We start from the raw sequence: 17,734 nt of genomic DNA, 5'->3' as shown, positions 1-17,734 counted from the left end.
GCGCTACAGTCTGGAACCGAGCGACCGCTATGGTCGCAGGTTCGAATCCTGCCTCGGGCATGGATGTGTGTGATGTCCTTAGGTTAGTTAGGTTTAATTAGTTCTAAGTTCTAGGCGACTGATGACCTCAGAAGTTAAGTCGCATGGTGCTCAGAGCCATTTGAACCGTTTCTTTGACAAAAGCTCTTTGGATTTATTACGTCCACCTTCTTTTATTCACCCTTTCGAGGAAGTGTAAAGATGGACACATTTTATAGTCACATAAAGAATTCATAAATCATTCAGCTTATGTTGCACATCTTAAAACTAACTACTGAAGTTTCCGTCTTTCGTAGTTCGTGGTCTGGTACCAGTAATGGTGACGTCCATCGGAGACTAAGGTGTCTCATATGGATAACTTCCTGTAGTATGTACTCGTAGGTTTGACGTGAATTCCTTTCTGAGCAAACTGTCAATAAAATTAATAGGGTCAGGAAAAAACCATATTAGGGTGTTGAGAACGCACTATATATTCAGTGAATGTGGAACCACGTTAGAAGTCATGCATCTAGTAACCCAGCAACAACAATTGGCTTCTTACTGTTAATCACGCTTGAAAACATCGATAGTACCTTGGCACAGGTCGATGACACATTGTTTACTGTGTGCAGATAGATGCTGAATCCTGATCAAAGCTAACCGCGCAGAAGTCTCGATAAAATCTGACATCTTACCAGTATCAGATATTTCACATTGAAAGTAAAAATAAGTGAGATGGATGGAACAGTTTGGTCTCCGAGGTGTCTTCAGCTCTAGCAATAATTACAAATTATTCTATGAGCTATACTAACTCCACTCAGACATGTTGTCCAGAACTGCTAGTTCACATGTTGTATTTGTATATGAATCATGACACTTCCTTAAATGGCTTCCAACGTTTTAAGTGTAAATAAGAACGAATTTTTATCACTATGCAAGGAAACACAAGTAGTCCTCATGACGACTATTCTAAATGGTTGACCAGCCAATAGCCAACCTCGAAATCATGAACAACTCTAACACATAGAAACAATTTTCATTGGTTTTCCTCCTAGTTGAATTACGGTTACAGCTATTGCTGCTTCTCGCCAGGGGTTCAAACTACACTCCTGGAAATGGAAAAAAGAACACATTGACACCGGTGTGTCAGACCCACCATACTTGCTCCGGACACTGCGAGAGGGCTGTACAAGCAATGATCACACTCACGGCACGTCGGACACACCAAGAACCGCGGTGTTGGCCGTCGAATGGCGCTAGCTGCGCAGAATTTGTGCACCGCCGCCGTCAGTGTCAGCCAGTTTGCCGTGGCATACGGAGCTCCATCGCAGTCTTTAACACTGGTAGCATGCCGCGACAGCGTGGACGTGAACCGTATGTGCAGTTGACGGACTTTGAGCGAGGGCGTATAGTGGGCATGCGAGAGGCCGGGTGGACGTACCGCCGAATTGCTCAACACGTGGGGCGTGAGGTCTCCACAGTACATCGATGTTGTCGCCAGTGGTCGGCGGAAGGTGCACGTGCCCGTCGACCTGGGACCGGACCGCAGCGACGCACGGATGCACGCCAAGACCGTAGGATCCTACGCAGTGCCGTAGGGGACCGCACCGCCACTTCCCAGCAAATTAGGGACACTGTTGCTCCTGGGGTATCGGCGAGGACCATTCGCAACCGTCTCCATGAAGCTGGGCTACGGTCTCGCACACCGTTAGGCCGTCTTCCGCTCACGCCCCAACATCGTGCAGCCCGCCTCCAGTGGTGTCGCGACAGGCGTGAATGGAGGGACGAATGGAGACGTGTCGTCTTCAGCGATGAGAGTCGCTTCTGCCTTGGTGCCAATGATGGTCGTATGCGTGTTTGGCGCCGTGCAGGTGAGCGCCACAATCAGGACTGCATACGACCGAGGCACACAGGGCCAACACCCGGCATCATGGTGTGGGGAGCGATCTCCTACACTGGCCGTACACCACTGGTGATTGTCGAGGGGACACTGAATAGTGCACGGTACATCCAAACCGTCATCGAACCCATCGTTCTACCATTCCTAGACCGGCAAGGGAACTTGCTGTTCCAACAGGACAATGCACGTCCGCATGTATCCCGTGCCACCCAACGTGCTCTAGAAGGTGTAAGTCAACTACCCTGGCCAGCAAGATCTCCGGATCTGTCCCCCATTGAGCATGTTTGGGAGTGGATGAAGCGTCGTCTCACGCGGTCTGCACGTCCAGCACGAACGCTGGTCCAACTGAGACGCCAGGTGGAAACGGCATGGCAAGCCGTTCCACAGAACTACATCCAGCATCTCTACGATCGTCTCCATGAGAGAATAGCAGCCTGCATTGCTGCGAAAGGTGGATATACACTGTACTAGTGCCGACATTGTGCATGCTCTGTTGCCTGTGTTTATGTGCCTGTGGTTCTGTCAGTGTGATCATGTGATGTATCTGACCCCAGGAATGTGTCAATAAAGTTTCCCCTTCCTGGGACAATGAATTCACGGTGTTCTTATTTCAATTTCCAGGAGTGTATTTGAGTACTGTAGTAAAGAGCTCATATAAAACTTGACAAGATAAATTACAAATGGTATTATTATTGTGGCTTGAAAGCTAGTTTCAACGTAACTAAGACTTGCGTAGATCGTGACTTGGAGATTCCTTTTTCATGTGGAAAGTTATTGCTTTTAATAGTTTTATGAAACTTAGCAAACTTGAAACAGACATTGTAAGCGCCACTTCAAAACAAAAACATTCTTGCATCTCCTAACGTCCATACCACGAAAATGTAATGGCGATATTCGTTACTGAAGTGGAATATTTAGACGTGATTATTTCTGGGGTTTGAATTTGGCTCCATTGATACTACAATGAGGATTTCTACAGTATTCATTATTAATTAAAACGTAGCATTTTGGTTGTAGTGGAAATCCCCGTCCCGATGTACTTTGGTATTGTTCACCACGCAAGGTATCAAACTTATTCTGATACGTTATGTAATAACTTCCAATGGATACTGTAGGCTACAATATTTTATACACACAAGATAAGATTCATTACAAGAGCAGATCTTGCAAAAAATGGTTCAAATGGCTCTGAGCACTATGGGACTTAACTGCTGAGGTCATCAGTCCCCTAGAACTTAGAACTACTTAAACCTAACTAACCTAAGAACATCACACACATCCATGCCCGAGGCAGGATTCTAACCTTCGACCATAGTGGTCCCGCGGTTCCAGACTGTAGCGCCTAGAACCCCTCGGCCACTCCGGCAGGCGCAGATCTTGTAAATGATTGATTACACATTTATGGTGATTGTAGGCTATGCACATGCCGGATAATAAGCAAGGTGATGGAATTATGGACAAAAAAACACTTTCTTAGACGTAGTGTCAGTTCACGTCCTTGCATAGGCATGAGTAATGTAGAGCATAAAGAAGGACAGTAGTACCAATCCATGAACTACACGTTCAATGATAGTAGACCAAGTGGGTATCTATACTGGAGCGACTTCTAATACGCACATTCAAAAAAGTTTTGCATCACATCAGTTCCTAGAGTTCTTGAAGATAAACGTTGACTCTGAATATTGTATCACAGACACAGTCCTTTTGACTATTCAGATACGTCACTAAACCGCCCAAAGATGTAAACAATTATGCATGAGCAGCGCCTATTAGACAGAGGGAGTCCGAGAACCAATGTTCCACTCATTCCACCAGGAAGGAGGTTCACGGCTCATGTTGTCTGTAATTCATCCATGCCTAGACGGTTAATATTGCGGTTAGATCGCGTCCGCAGCGTTACTTTGTGCCAGGAAGGGCTCTCAACAAGGGAAGTGTCCAGGCGTATCGGAGTGAACCAAAGTGACGTTGTTCGGACATGGAGGAGATACAGAGAGACAGGAACTGTCGATGACATGCCTCGCTCCGGCCGCTCATGGGCTACTACTGCAGTGGATGACGGCTACCTACGGATTATAGTTCGCAGGATCCCTGACAGCAACACCACCATGATGAATAATGATTTTCGTGCACCCTCAGGACATCGTATTACGACTCAAACTGTGCGCAATAGACTGCATGATGCGCAACGTCACTCCCGACGTCCATGGCGAGGTCCATCTTTGCAACCACGACACCCAGCAGCGCGGTACAGATGGGTCCAACAACATACCAAATTGACCGCCCAGGACTGGCATTACATTCTCTTCACCGATGAGTTTCGCATATACCTTCATCCAGACGATCGTCGGAGATGTGTTTGGAGGCAACCCAGTAGGCTGAACGCCTTGGACACACTGTCCAGCGAGTGCAGCAAGGCGGAGGTTCCCTGATGTTTTGGGGTGGCACTATGTGGCGCCGATGTACGCCGCTGGTGGTCATGGGAGGCGCCGGAACGGCTGTACAATACTTGAATGCCATCCTCCGACCGATAGTGCAACCATGTCGGCAGCATTTTGGCGAGGCATTCGTCTTCATGGACGACAATTCGCGCCCCCATCGTGCACAACTTGTGAATTACTTCCTTCAGGATAACGACATAGCTCGACTAGAGCAGCTAGCATGTTCTCCGGACATGACCTCTATCGAACATTCCTGGGATAGATTGAAAAGGGCTGTTTATGGACCCACCAACCACTCTGAGGGATCTACGCCGAATCGCCGTTGAGGAGTGGGAAAATCTGGACCAACAGTGCATTGATGAACTTGTGGATAGTCTGCCTCGACGAATACAGGTATGCGCATCAATGCAAGACGACGTGCTACAGGGTATAGTGGTACCGGTGTGTACAGCAATCTGGATCACCACCTCTGAAACTTTCGCTGTATGTGGTGCAACAGGCATTGTTTCATGAGCAATAAAAAGGATGGAAATGATGTTTATGTTGAGCTCTATTCCAATTTTCTGTACATGTTCCGGAACCCTCGGAACCGAGGTGATACAAAAATTTTTTTGGATGGTTGTACGTAACCGTTCTGAAACATAGGATACCGGCTGTCTTTGACCACTCAATCCTTACATTTTAATATGGTAGGTACTGTAATAACGTTTTTTCTGTGTTGTTATTCTATATCCATTGGCACAGATTCATCCTATTTTAAGACTTACGATAAACGATGCTCCACGGTTCATAAAAGAACATAAAAGATCGTTTTTGAAATACCGACAGTGCCTAAGATCGATTTCTTGATTAAGGTTCCAGTATCAATCATAAACATTCATTTTCTGGAGGAGAGTTGCTCATTTTACCATCCCTATGAGTAATTAATGTAATAAATTCAAAACTTAAAAAAATTACAGTAGACAATAACAGTTGTAATTAAACGTATGTTACAAAAGAACATCACCTTGCTTGATTACGAACATTGTTATCTAGGATAGAAATTTTTAAATGTGTTTCACCTCATAGTAGATTGGCTAGGAATGGTTATTTCGAACGTCACCATCATAACTGTTACGAAAATGAACTGATTTGTCTAGGAACTGTCGGAACATACAGTACCAGTTGTTTTTTTTGACATTATTTTATTGGTTGTTTGATGATGTGTCGTTTTCATAATCCTTTTTTATGCTGAACTGCTCCATTGTTCCGATGAAGTAATGGCTTTTTTTTGTAGTTACTGGTGACCTAAGTTTGTAAGTTGGATTAATGATTGGAACACTATTGGTACTTACATACTTACCTTCCACATAGCTAAGAGAGTTATGTTTAAATGGTACATAGTCAGAACATACAAAAGTGAAAAACACTCGCGTTGCCCTACCAGAATATGTATACTGTGAAGTTGCCGTATCCGAGACAACAAGATAAAGACAGGCGTCATTTGTTTCATTTACTGGACATATATTTATACCTTAATTACTAATGACGAAGAAATTGGCTTTATTTGTATGAGACACTTCGGCTACCATTAACTTGACAACGACACAAGTATACCGTCAAATAAGGTGAAAGGAAGGGTCACTTGTAGCACCTAATAGCCTACCATGTCCGACGGGTGCGACGTGGAGCCGGCAGACAACGCATCACAGGCAAGTGAGCGCAATGTGCATCAGTGCAGGATGTGTTGCGACCCGCCTCAATTCACGCAGTTGGGTCACAAAAGCACCAGCTTCAGATGGGAACGCTGTGTAGTTAATTGAGGTGTTCACAGCTGCATAATTTGAGGCAGCGCAGCTGTAACGCCCCCATTTACGCATAATGTCAGCACAAGCATCACCCCTCACTTGTTTATCGCTGCAATACAGTGTTTTTATAAAGTCACTTACAATTTTCCATTTAAACACTTCATTGTGGAAGATAACAACACAAAGCTATTTTGAGACATTTATGGCATTTGAGTGTGATGGCCCTACATATGTAAGCTCAAGTCCCGTCGTTTCAGTGTAGCACGAAATACATTTGCCAATCTGGCGTTAATTAGTCTACAGCTGCAAGAATACGGTTTTCAGTTACTGTGGATATTTGATTTTCACTTGATACACCTCGGAATTCATATGTCCTCGCACGAAGCATTCCATTGGGTTCAAATCCCACATGCGGGAAGTTCTGCAGTAAGCCTTGGCGATGCAAGGGCAGTCCACTTTTCTGGAAAATCGGCACTCAGATAATCTCGCACAGTTACGGAAGAATGTGGAGTTGCCCTTCTTACTAGTAGACGACAATAGCAATACTGTCATCTCGAATTAATAGTGACTCCAGAAATTTTTCCAGTGGGTCATTGTAAGTCGTTCTGTTTTCTCAGAAAACGTGAACGGTCCATCGACACAGTTTGACCTGTCTCTTTCACATTCTCGTAACGCATTCGTCTTTTCGTCTGCCTAAAGCGTACACTTCTGTCTGTTCTCACGTCCATAATTGTGAAACTTTGAATCTGCACTACTAACTGCATCCAATATGTCATAGCTCGCAACTCATCTGGCGTCGAGCTCTCAGACTCAAGTTTATCGACAATTTGAATTGTAACCTCCCCACAAAAATTTTAATTAAATAATAATATGAGTATGATTCTAATTTAGTGTAACCTCCCCACAAATTTCTTTCTCATTTGACCTCCCACACAAAATTCATTCTGATTCAATCTAAGCTCAAAAATCATTCACACTTAGCGTAACCTCACAACAGAAAATGTTAACAAAAATAATATTCACGTTTAGTGGAACCTCAAAACAGAAAAATTCGTAAACCTCTCAACAGTAAAAATTATAATTATGTCGTTCACATTCAGTGTAATGTCCCAATAAAAAAATTAGTTCAGTAACCTAGTAATAAAACAATATAACTGACCTCTCAATTAAATTGTCGCTCACTTATGACTTTTCAATAATTCACTGTGAATTTAACCTGGTAAATTTTGGACGACAGCAGTGCTGCGTCATGGCCCTGAAAAATCATTCTGAATAAAAAAAAAGGAAAAATTCTTACCTCAATAAAGTCGCCGGATATATCTGCTCTTACAATAAATTTTTCCGGCACAGCTCTGTGCAATGCTGGCCGGTATATCTCCCATTTATGAAAGGAAGCAACTAATTCTATTGCAATAATCGGGATGATTATGGATGGGAGAAATTAGTAAATCCTTTAAATTGAAATGAATGGTCGTTAAAAGTTACTTTTTATAAGCAAAATTATTATTACGAGAGTTTTAAAACATTTACATGCGACTTGAGATAACATTACCACATATGCGCGACGCTGCTTTTTTACCTTATACAATAATACTCAGGCTCCGACATCGCTGCACCCCGACCGGACCAGCCAACACGATACACCATACCAGACCAGAGCAGACTCCAGACTAGAGATAACTTACTGCTATAGCTACACAGTTCCTACTGCAGTCAACACTGCTCTCTGGTCAGAGATTCTCTTACACCTTGCCTATTGCAGGCAGCGCATGAGCAATACATCGAAATTACATCTGCTCGGACGTCTTACAGAATGTTATAGCCATGTTTGTTCAATCTGAATGGCAGTGTTTGCCACACAGCGTTGTGCGTTTGCGGTACAAAGTTCCCTGGACAGTCTTCGGATTGCTGGGGGGGGGGGGGGGTGAGGTGGCGGGGGGGGGGGGGGGGAGACGGGTGATATAAGTATTGGCACTCTGAATCCTTCGCATAGTTTCATTTGTTACAGCAAGCCTTCCTGAACTCTGTTTGATACTAAAACAACTAGTTCCCATGAATTTCTTGACCATTTGTTTAACAGCATGTCTGGCAGGACGTGGTTTGTGAAACTTACGAGTGAAAGTTTTGCACATTTCATGCAGAACGCCAGCAACAACAGCTAATTGCGTGAAAAACAACGGAAGGGTTAGAAGTAGTACCATGAAGTTTTAATGAGAACCTAAGATGTGTTTTTATGGCGTCAATATAGGAGCGTCATAGAAAAAGCGGGCTTGGAGATATTCAGGATACGTTTCATTTGCTGACGAGGTTTTCCTAGCTCACCTAATAGACTGCCACGAGGTTCAGTGTAAGCCAAGAAACAGCCTCAGGTAAGAATTTAGAGGTGGGGATTTGAATGAAGCTGAAGATTGGATGACGCTGGAGAAATACGCCAGGAAGGTCTACACGTCAAGTCAGTTGGAGAGGGCAAGACAACGAATCCAAATGGAATTTAACCCACTGAATAATCCTCTTTGTCTGGAGATTATTGTAAATGGTTAGTTCCCTGAAGGACGTTCTATTTCTTCTTTTTGTTGTTCTTTTGTTGCTGGGTTTTGTACCAAAAAAAAGTCTGTTGTCGACTTCCTTTGAAAGTATATTTGGTCAAGAAAATATAACAGCTGTAGGCAAACTCTTGGACATATGTACGATATCGAGATTAGCAGCTCAGTAGCAGTTCCAGTAATTTAGTTGCAACTAGTCCTGAGAACTCATGGCTGCAACATGAAATGTAAATTATTTCCTTCATTTATTCACTACGCATACTGGTCACTGCTGTAATTAAACGGTGTGATTTATACAGCTAGAAAGACGGATGATCAGCAGCTTCCTTGACGTGTAGAAGTAGGTTTTAAACCTGCCAAATTTATATGTGGTGAGAGCACGTAATGCATGAACTAAAGGCACGGTTGTAAACAGCCGTCATGGTTAAGTACATATGACAGGTTTCACAATCTGTAGTACGTATACGGCCCCATAGCAGATGGTGTGTGAACCGTGGTATCAACGCGAATCGGCGCTGAGACTGGATTTTGCACAGCGAAGTCGAAACTTTACTTCTTCTGGGGAACATTTATCTCCGAGTTAGGCGTCACTGGAAAGATAGCAGTCCGCATATCCGAAGAGAAGTATCTGCGAAAGTCTCGCTTCCCGCGCCCGCATTCCCGGGTTCGATTCCCGGCGGGGTCAGGGATTTTCTCTGCCTCGTGATGACTGGGTGTTGTGTGCTGTCCTTAGGTTAGTTAGGTTTAGGTAGTTCTAAGTTCTAGGGGACTGATGGCCATAGATGTTATGCCCCATTGTGCTCAGAGCCATTTGAACCATGTTTTTTGTCTGCGAAAGCTGCATGAAGAGTAAAATGTACGAATCTAGAAGTAGTTATGTTTCAGTGGGGTAATAAACGCTTTAGTTCTCGATATGTTTAACATTTATTTCTTAGAGTTGGGCTTCCATTGGACGAATGATACTTCCGAAGAAATTACATCGCTGGGTTCCCGCCTCAGTTGAGACGTAATACGATCAGGCTCTGAAAACTATTCCATGTATCTAAACTTCCCTGCTTCTAAATCCAGTTAACCATCTGTGCCACATTTCAGCACAAGCACCAAACAACTGGCCTGTAAAGTACGCCTACAAATACTCAACAATATCTGGGAGTGCCTAAACACATTCTTCAGCCTCTTACTGCTGCAGAATGTGCAGAAAACTGAAGTTACCAAGAGCCTCTTTAGACTGAATATTAGAAACAGTGGACAATGAATTTGGAGGATCGGAGATCATTTACGTACAAATTTTGCTTTAAGTTGGTATGATTATTCAATTCATTCGTCCCGTGACACGCAATGAATCTGAATCAACACTGAACAACTGGTAGACATGTGTGAGAGTATGCACTCCATCATAACAGTGGACATGAGTGGTCCTCTGATGCTGCGTCACGTCAAATTAAGCACGCGTGAACTGATGTGTTAATTACCGTGTGCTCTCAACAGTTTCAGCTGCCGCTATCACTTCTGCAGCCTATTCAAGCGAACGGGGGCGAAGTACAACAAGCGGATAACAATGTTAACTACGTCACTCAAAACCATGTGGCTCGGGAGAAACTGTCAGTGAAGCAGAAAAGATGTTCTTGGTATTTTTTGCACATTCAGGAACCGTAAATTTGCAGATTTTCCTGCCTGGGAGCTACTAAATAAAATATGAATAAGTTTGTCTCTGTATTTGCAAACGTAGCCACAGCCACCGCAAATCGTCTGAATGACAAGATTCTGCCAACGGGTGGATCACAATATGCCTTTGTTTTACTTTCGTTACTCAGTAATTTCGGATGTTACGCCATTTTCATTGTCTGCTTTTTTAGAGATACAACGAGCGTTTGAGCGCTCTCATATGTTTTCTGGCGCTGGAGTGGTGCGCCTACCAAAATTGATGATTTTGGAATCCACAGGACAGAATATTTCGGTGAAGTTTAGGAGGGTGAAATATTTCTTACGTGTCCATCACGTAAAAATAACGATGTCTGAAAGCAAGCAGCAAAAAGAAAGATCTTCATAGCCAGGCAGTTACTAACAGCTACGCATGTACCTGCAATGAGTCATTTAGTACACAATACGGTCGATATGTAACGGACCAAAGTAATATCAGATTAGTAATAACAAGATTATATTTTACTGATCATTTTCTCGAAAATGCAATAATAACCTTCAACATTATGATTACGCCTCACATGAGACCCAATGCCACATAGCGGCTTTGCAGGGACATGACGCTGTGAAATCCGTACATACTATAAAAGCGTACATTGTAACACCATGCGACATAAGCGAGAGCTGGTAACCGGGTTTCTACAGCTGAAAGATGATGTCTCTTTCAATTTCACGCCAGCAGCGTAAGAGTGGCGCTATTAGCGCCACAGTTGATGCTGCTGCTGCTGTTGTTGTTGATGTGGTCTTCAGTCTAGAGACTGGTTTGATGCAGCCCTCCGTGCTACACTATCCTGCGCAAGCTTCTTCATTTCCAAGTAACTACTGCAACCTACATCATTCTGAATCTGCATTAATCTCTTGGCCACCCTCTACTGTTTTTACCCTCCTCGCTGCCCTCCAATACCAAGCTGGTGATCGCTTGATGCCTCAGAACGTGTCCTACCAACCGATCCCTTCTTCTAGTCAAGTTGTGCCAAAAATTCCTCTTCTCCCAAAATCTATTCAGTACCTCCTCATCGGTTACGTTGATCTATCCATCTAATCTTCGGCATTCTTCTGTAGCACCACAGTTCGAAAGGTTCTATTCTCTTCTTGTCCAAACTATTTATCGTCCATGTTTCACTTCCTTACATGGCTACACTCTATACAAATACTTTCAGAAACGACTTCCTGACACTTAAACCTATACTCGATGTTAACAAATTCCTCTTCTGCAGAAACGCTTTTCTTGCCATTGCCAGTCTACATTTTATATCCTCTCTACTTCGACCATCATCAGTTACTTTTGCTCCCCAAATAGCAAAACTCGTTTACTACTTTAAGTGTCTCATTTCCTAATCTAATTCCCTCAGCATCACCCGACTTAATTCGACTACATTCCATTATCCTCGTTTTGCTTTTGTTGATGTTCATCTTATATCCTCCTTTCAAGACACTGTCAATTCAGTTCAACTGCTCTTCCTAGTCCTTTGCTGTCTCTGACAGAACTACAATGTCATCGGCGAACCTCAAAGTTTTTATTTCTTCTCCATGGATTTTAAAACCTACTCCGAATTTTTCTTTTGTTTCCTTTACTGCTTGCTGAATATACAGATCGAATAACATCGGGGAGAGGCTACAACCCTGTCTCACTCCCTTCCCAATCGCTGCTTCCCTTTCATGCCAGTCGGCTATTATAGCCACCATCTGGTTTCTGTACAAATTGTAAATAGCCTTTCGCTCCCTGTATTTTACCCCTGCCTCCTTCATAATTTGAAAAAGAATATTCCAGTCATCATTGTCAAAAGCTTTCTACAAATGCTAGAAACATAGGTTTCCCTTTCCTTAATTTATCTTCTAAGATAAGTCGTAGAGTCAGTATTGCCTCCCATGTTCCAACATTTCTACGGAGTCCAAACTGATCCTCACCGAGGTCGGCTTCTACCAGTTTTCCCATTCGTGTGTTAAGAATTGGTGTTAGTATTTTGCAGCAGTGACTTATTAAACTTATAGTCCGGCAGTTTTCACACCTGTCAACACCTGCCTTCATTGGGATTGGAATTACTATATTTTTTTGAACTTTGAGGGTATTTCGCCTGTCTTACACATATTGCTCACCAGACGGTACAGTTTTGTCAATGCTGGCTCTACCAATGCTATTAATAGCTCTAATGGAATGTTGTCTTATCCCGCAGTCTTGTTTCGTCGTATGGCTTTCAGTGCTGTCAAACTCTTCACTCAATGTCGTATCTCCCATTTCATCTTCACCTACAGCCTCGTCCATTTCCATAATAATGCCCTCCAGTACATCGCCCTTATATAGACCCTCTATATACTCCTCCCACCTTTCTGATTTCCCTTATTTGCTTAGAGCTCTTGATATTTATAAAGGTGGTTCTCTTTTCCCCAAAGGTCTCTCTAATTTTCCTGTAGCAGTATTTATCTTACCCCTAGTGATATATGCCTCTACATCCTTACATTTGTCCTCTAGCCATCCCCGCTCAGCCATTTTGCACTTCCCGTCGATCTCATTTTTGATACGTTTGTATTCCTTTTTGCCTATTTCATTTACTGAATTTTTATATTTTCTCCTTTCATCAATTACATTCTATATCTCTTCTGTTACCCAAGGATTTCTACTAGCCCTTGTCTTTTTTACCTACTTCATCCTCTGGTGCCTTCACTATCTTGTCTCTGAAAGCTATCCATTCTTCTAATGTATTTCTTTCCCCCGTTCTTGTCAATCGTTCCCTAATGCTCTCTCTGAAACTCTCTACAACCCCTGGTTCTTTCAGTTTATGCAGACCCCATCTCCTGAAATTCCCACCTTTCCGCAGTTTCTTCAGTTTTAATCTACAGTTCATAACCAATTGATTTTGGCAAAGGCCACATCTGCCCATGGAAACGCCTTACAATTAAAAATCTGGTTCCCAAATGTCTTACAATAATACAATCTGTCTGAAACCTTCCAGTGTCTCCAGGCGTCTTCCACGTATACAACCTTCTTTCATGATTTTTAAACGAAGTTTTAGCTATGATTAAGTTATGCTCTGTGCAAATTTCTTCCAAGCGGCTTCCTCATTTATTCCTTTCCCCCACTTCATATTCACGTACACCTTTTCTATCTCTTCCTTTTCCTACCAACGAATTCCACTAGTGTTAAAATTTCGTCTCCCTTCACTACCTGACCAATTTCTGTTCTCTCATTATACATTTCTTCAATCTCTTTGTCTTCTGCGGAGCTAGTTGTCATATAAACTTGTAGTGCTGTGGTAGACGTGGGCTTCGTATCTATCTCGTGTACAGTAAGGTGTCCAGTATGTTGCTCGTAGTAGTTTACCCGCACTCCTATTTTTTTAGTCGTTATTAAACCCACTCCTCCACTGCTCCAATTCGTTTTTGTATTCATAACCCTGTATTCACCTGAAGAGAAGTCTTGTTCCTCCTACCACCGAACTTCACTAATTCCCACCATACTGAATTTTAACCTACCCATTTCCCTTTTTAAATTTTCTAACTTACCTGCCCGATTTAATGGAGCTGGCATTCCAAGCTCCGATTCGCAGAATGCCAGTTTTGTTTCTCCTGATAACGATGTGCTCCTGAATACTCCCTGCCCAGAGATCCGATTGGGGGACTATTTTACCTCCGCAATATTTTATCCGAGAGGACGCCATCATTATTTTACCATACAGTAAAGCAGCATGCCCTTGGGAAAAATGAGGGCTGTATTTTTCCTTGCTTTCAACCATTCGCAGTAGCAGCACAGGAAGACCGATTTGGTTAATGTTACAAGGCCAGATCAGTCAGTCATCCAGACTGTTGCCCCTGCAACGACTGAAAAGGCTGCTGCCCCTCTTCAGGAACCACACGTTTGTCTGGCTTCTCAACAGATACCCCCCGCCCCCCGCCCCCAAAATTGTGGTTGCACTTGCGGTATGGCTACCTGTCTCGTTGAGGCACACAGGCCTCCCTACAAGCGGCAGGGTCCATTATTCAAGAAGGGGAGGAGTAGCTCCACTGTGAAGGTGCAAATCAGGTTTGCTTTAAATACCCGCTGTAACGGTCGTGAGCGGTCGTTAATATTGAGATTGGACGTTGTAAGATGGTGTTAATAACGAATGCCTGTAAGGCGATAAAGACACCATTATCAACAACTCGAAGAGTTTAAACGAGGTAGTGTAATAAGCCTGTGAGGAGCTGTATGTTCCATCTTCGATACTGCAGAAAGGCTTAATAGAAATGTTGCCAATCTACATGATTCCTGGCAGTGGTAGTCACGAGAATGTACGGTCACAAGAAGACAGGGCCCCAGACAGTCATACAGCACCGTCAGGAGGGAAGATCATAGTGTTCAGCGTATGGCACTGGCGCTTCATACAATATCTGCAGCAATATTATGAGCATCAGTTGGCACCAAAGAGATATAATGAAACCGGTTACTTAAAGGACAATTCCGAGCCAGAAACTCTATAGCGTGCATTCCACTGGCCCCAAACCACCGCCATTTGCGACTTGAATAGTGCCAAGTGAGACCTGATTGCAGGCCAGGGTGGAGGTCTGATGTGTTTTCTGATGAAAATTTATTCTGCCCCGGTGCTGGCGATGGCCATGTGTTAGAAGATGGCGAGTTAAGAGAACTGGAACAAGGGGGAAATGATGACACTCTGCACTGCTGCCAGATGTATCCAAGATGGCTGCATGTAGGATTGCCAACAGCAAATGACGTAATCCAAGATGGCAGCGATGACCTCATGCAGGATGGCGAATTTTGGCGGTAAGAAGGTCAGTTGGGCTACCTCCATTAACCTAAATCATCCGAACGCCACTTCTTCCTGTGAACTGGCATCAAGTTTGAATTTTGGTGGTAAACAAAGGTCAATTCGTATATCTCTACTAAGCTAAGAAAATCATGAAAGATTCTTGAACTAACCTCAGTCACCTGACCAGCACATCCTCCTAAGGATTTGTGGGAAAAGGACTTGAACGTAAGTCATTATTTAAACAATTTCATGCAGTACAGCCATCCAGTGCGTTCACCACAAGGTCCAGACTCCAACAGACTTAGCACACAACATAATACCATAGGGCGCTCTCATCCATGACGTAATTCAAGATGGTGGCAAACAGTGTGTTCACCATGAGGTCTGGACTCAAACTGACTTAGTCACAGTACTGGCTCCAGAAGGCACTACCGTGGCGTCAGGTGATGACGCAAGTAGTGTTATCCAAGATGGCAGCAGACACTGTGTTCACCAAGAGCTCCAGACTCTAACTGACTTAGTACACAGCGCCACCACCAGAGAGCACTCTCATCTGTGACGTAATCCAAGATGGCGGCATCCATTATAATCACCAACAGCACCAGACTCCAAGTGACTTAGTAAGTAGTACCGGCACCAGAGGGCGCTGTCATCAGTGACATCATCTGATGATGCGACTACCATTGTGCATGATGGCGGCATAGATTGTCTTCACCATGAGGCCTAGTACATATTGACAGCACCAGAGAGCACTACTGTGGACTTCGAATGCCACACTCACTTGGAAGGAAATAGTTAAATCTCTACTATGATCGTAACAGAGTGCCAAGTCGCCTTACCAACCCATTTTGTCGGGCTAACATACACTAACATCAACAGTGCATGATGTCATCCAAGATGGTCGTGCAAAATGCCTGGAAAATGGTCTGCCTATGATGGACATAAGTTTTTTATTTTGCAAGCAATGTCTCCACCACGAGCTCTAGACTTCAACTGACTTAGTACACATTACCGCCACCAGAGGGTACTGTCAGCCCTCCTGTGACCTAATCTCACATGATTGTCTGTGGGCAGAAAATGGCATGAAAATGACTCGGGCTGCTGGGGAGAGCAAGGAAGGATTACATTCTATTCTGGAAAATTTTGTTGAGGGATCTAGTATACGTATCACAGTGGTACAAAACATATGCTTGGGTCACGCTACAACTCAAGAAACCTGTGAACTACTCCTAAATAACACTCTGCAGACACACAAACAACTCCGAATTTACTGAAATAATTCCAGTACAGACATGCAGACGACTCCTAAATAATGCAACACAGTGATGAATAGACACACTCAGTACTTGTAAAGTGTCCAAATAACGCATAGCACAGCCTACAGACCTGCTCACAAAATAATGCAATCAACACGCACAAGCACTGTCTGTCACCCCCTGTCCTCTAGAGTGCACATGAGGCTACCTACAGCCCCGGCGTGACTGGCCGGGGATGCAAACGCTGTCACAGACGCAAGCCGCCACCTGATGCAGGTGAAAGTTGCATCTAGTTTCAAGTATACAGCCACTGTGAAACGTCCCCTTTGAAAAATTATACATGACTGTGCTTAAACTGACACACAATATTTTTAGCGCAACGCAATCTGACTTTCAAAAAATCCCAACAAAAGAATGGCCCTGACTAACATTAACCTATACCTTTCACAAATCACTTACCTCACAAAAATCTTCGTTACTCAAGCTACAGCAATACAGCGAGCGCCACTACTGCCAGCTAAATAACAGATTCAAACTACGGAAGGCACTAACTACTAGTAGGCATAGTTAGCAAATGAAAGATTTTAATAGAGAACAAACAATGTATTTACCTTAATAGTCATCAAAAGTCATAATATATACAGCAGTTCATGACATCCATTTTTACAAATTTCAAAACTCCGCCATTTCTCTCCCAACATCCACCACTGCTGGCGGCTCACCACCAACTGCGCACTGCTACGCGCTGTTCACATCCAGCTGCCCAATACTACAATGGCAGACAACAATGCAAACTAGCCACAGACTGCACACAGCACAGCCAGTGATTTTCATACAGAGCGCTACCTAACGTTGAAAATATGAAAACATAAACAGCATACAGACCGCAACGTAACGTTGCCTATAAGAAAACATAAACAGCCTACCTACATAGCCCCCATGCTCTTCACAAAAAAATTTTTGCAAATTGTTTTGGGCAGTGGCCAATAATGATTTGATAAAATTTTTCATAATTACAATAACAAAGATATCAAATGCACACACTTATTGATACAATGTTGGGCAAAAGCTAAAATTTTCTCACAGTCCATAAAGACAGTCCTGATCATTCATCACAGTAAAACTGCCGCTTCTTTTCTCAAAGTCTGAGCAGTAAAAGACAATGCACACGGAAGTGGTGGATTTCCATGCAGTCTTGAAGAAGTAGTGTTGTCCTTCCAACGGAAAGACAGTGCTTACTCTTGACATGCTGACAGGTAATGGGCCACAACAGAGCAAACCCACAGCAGAGTCATTCGACGTTTTGAAGAAGATTGGTAGGTAGGTCATTACAGAGTAGACCCACGGTA

The sequence above is a fragment of the Schistocerca cancellata genome, chromosome 7 (genome assembly GCF_023864275.1).
Source record: "Schistocerca cancellata isolate TAMUIC-IGC-003103 chromosome 7, iqSchCanc2.1, whole genome shotgun sequence".
Lineage (NCBI taxonomy): Eukaryota > Metazoa > Arthropoda > Insecta > Orthoptera > Acrididae > Schistocerca > Schistocerca cancellata.
Note: the sequence above shows the minus strand (reverse complement) of the source record.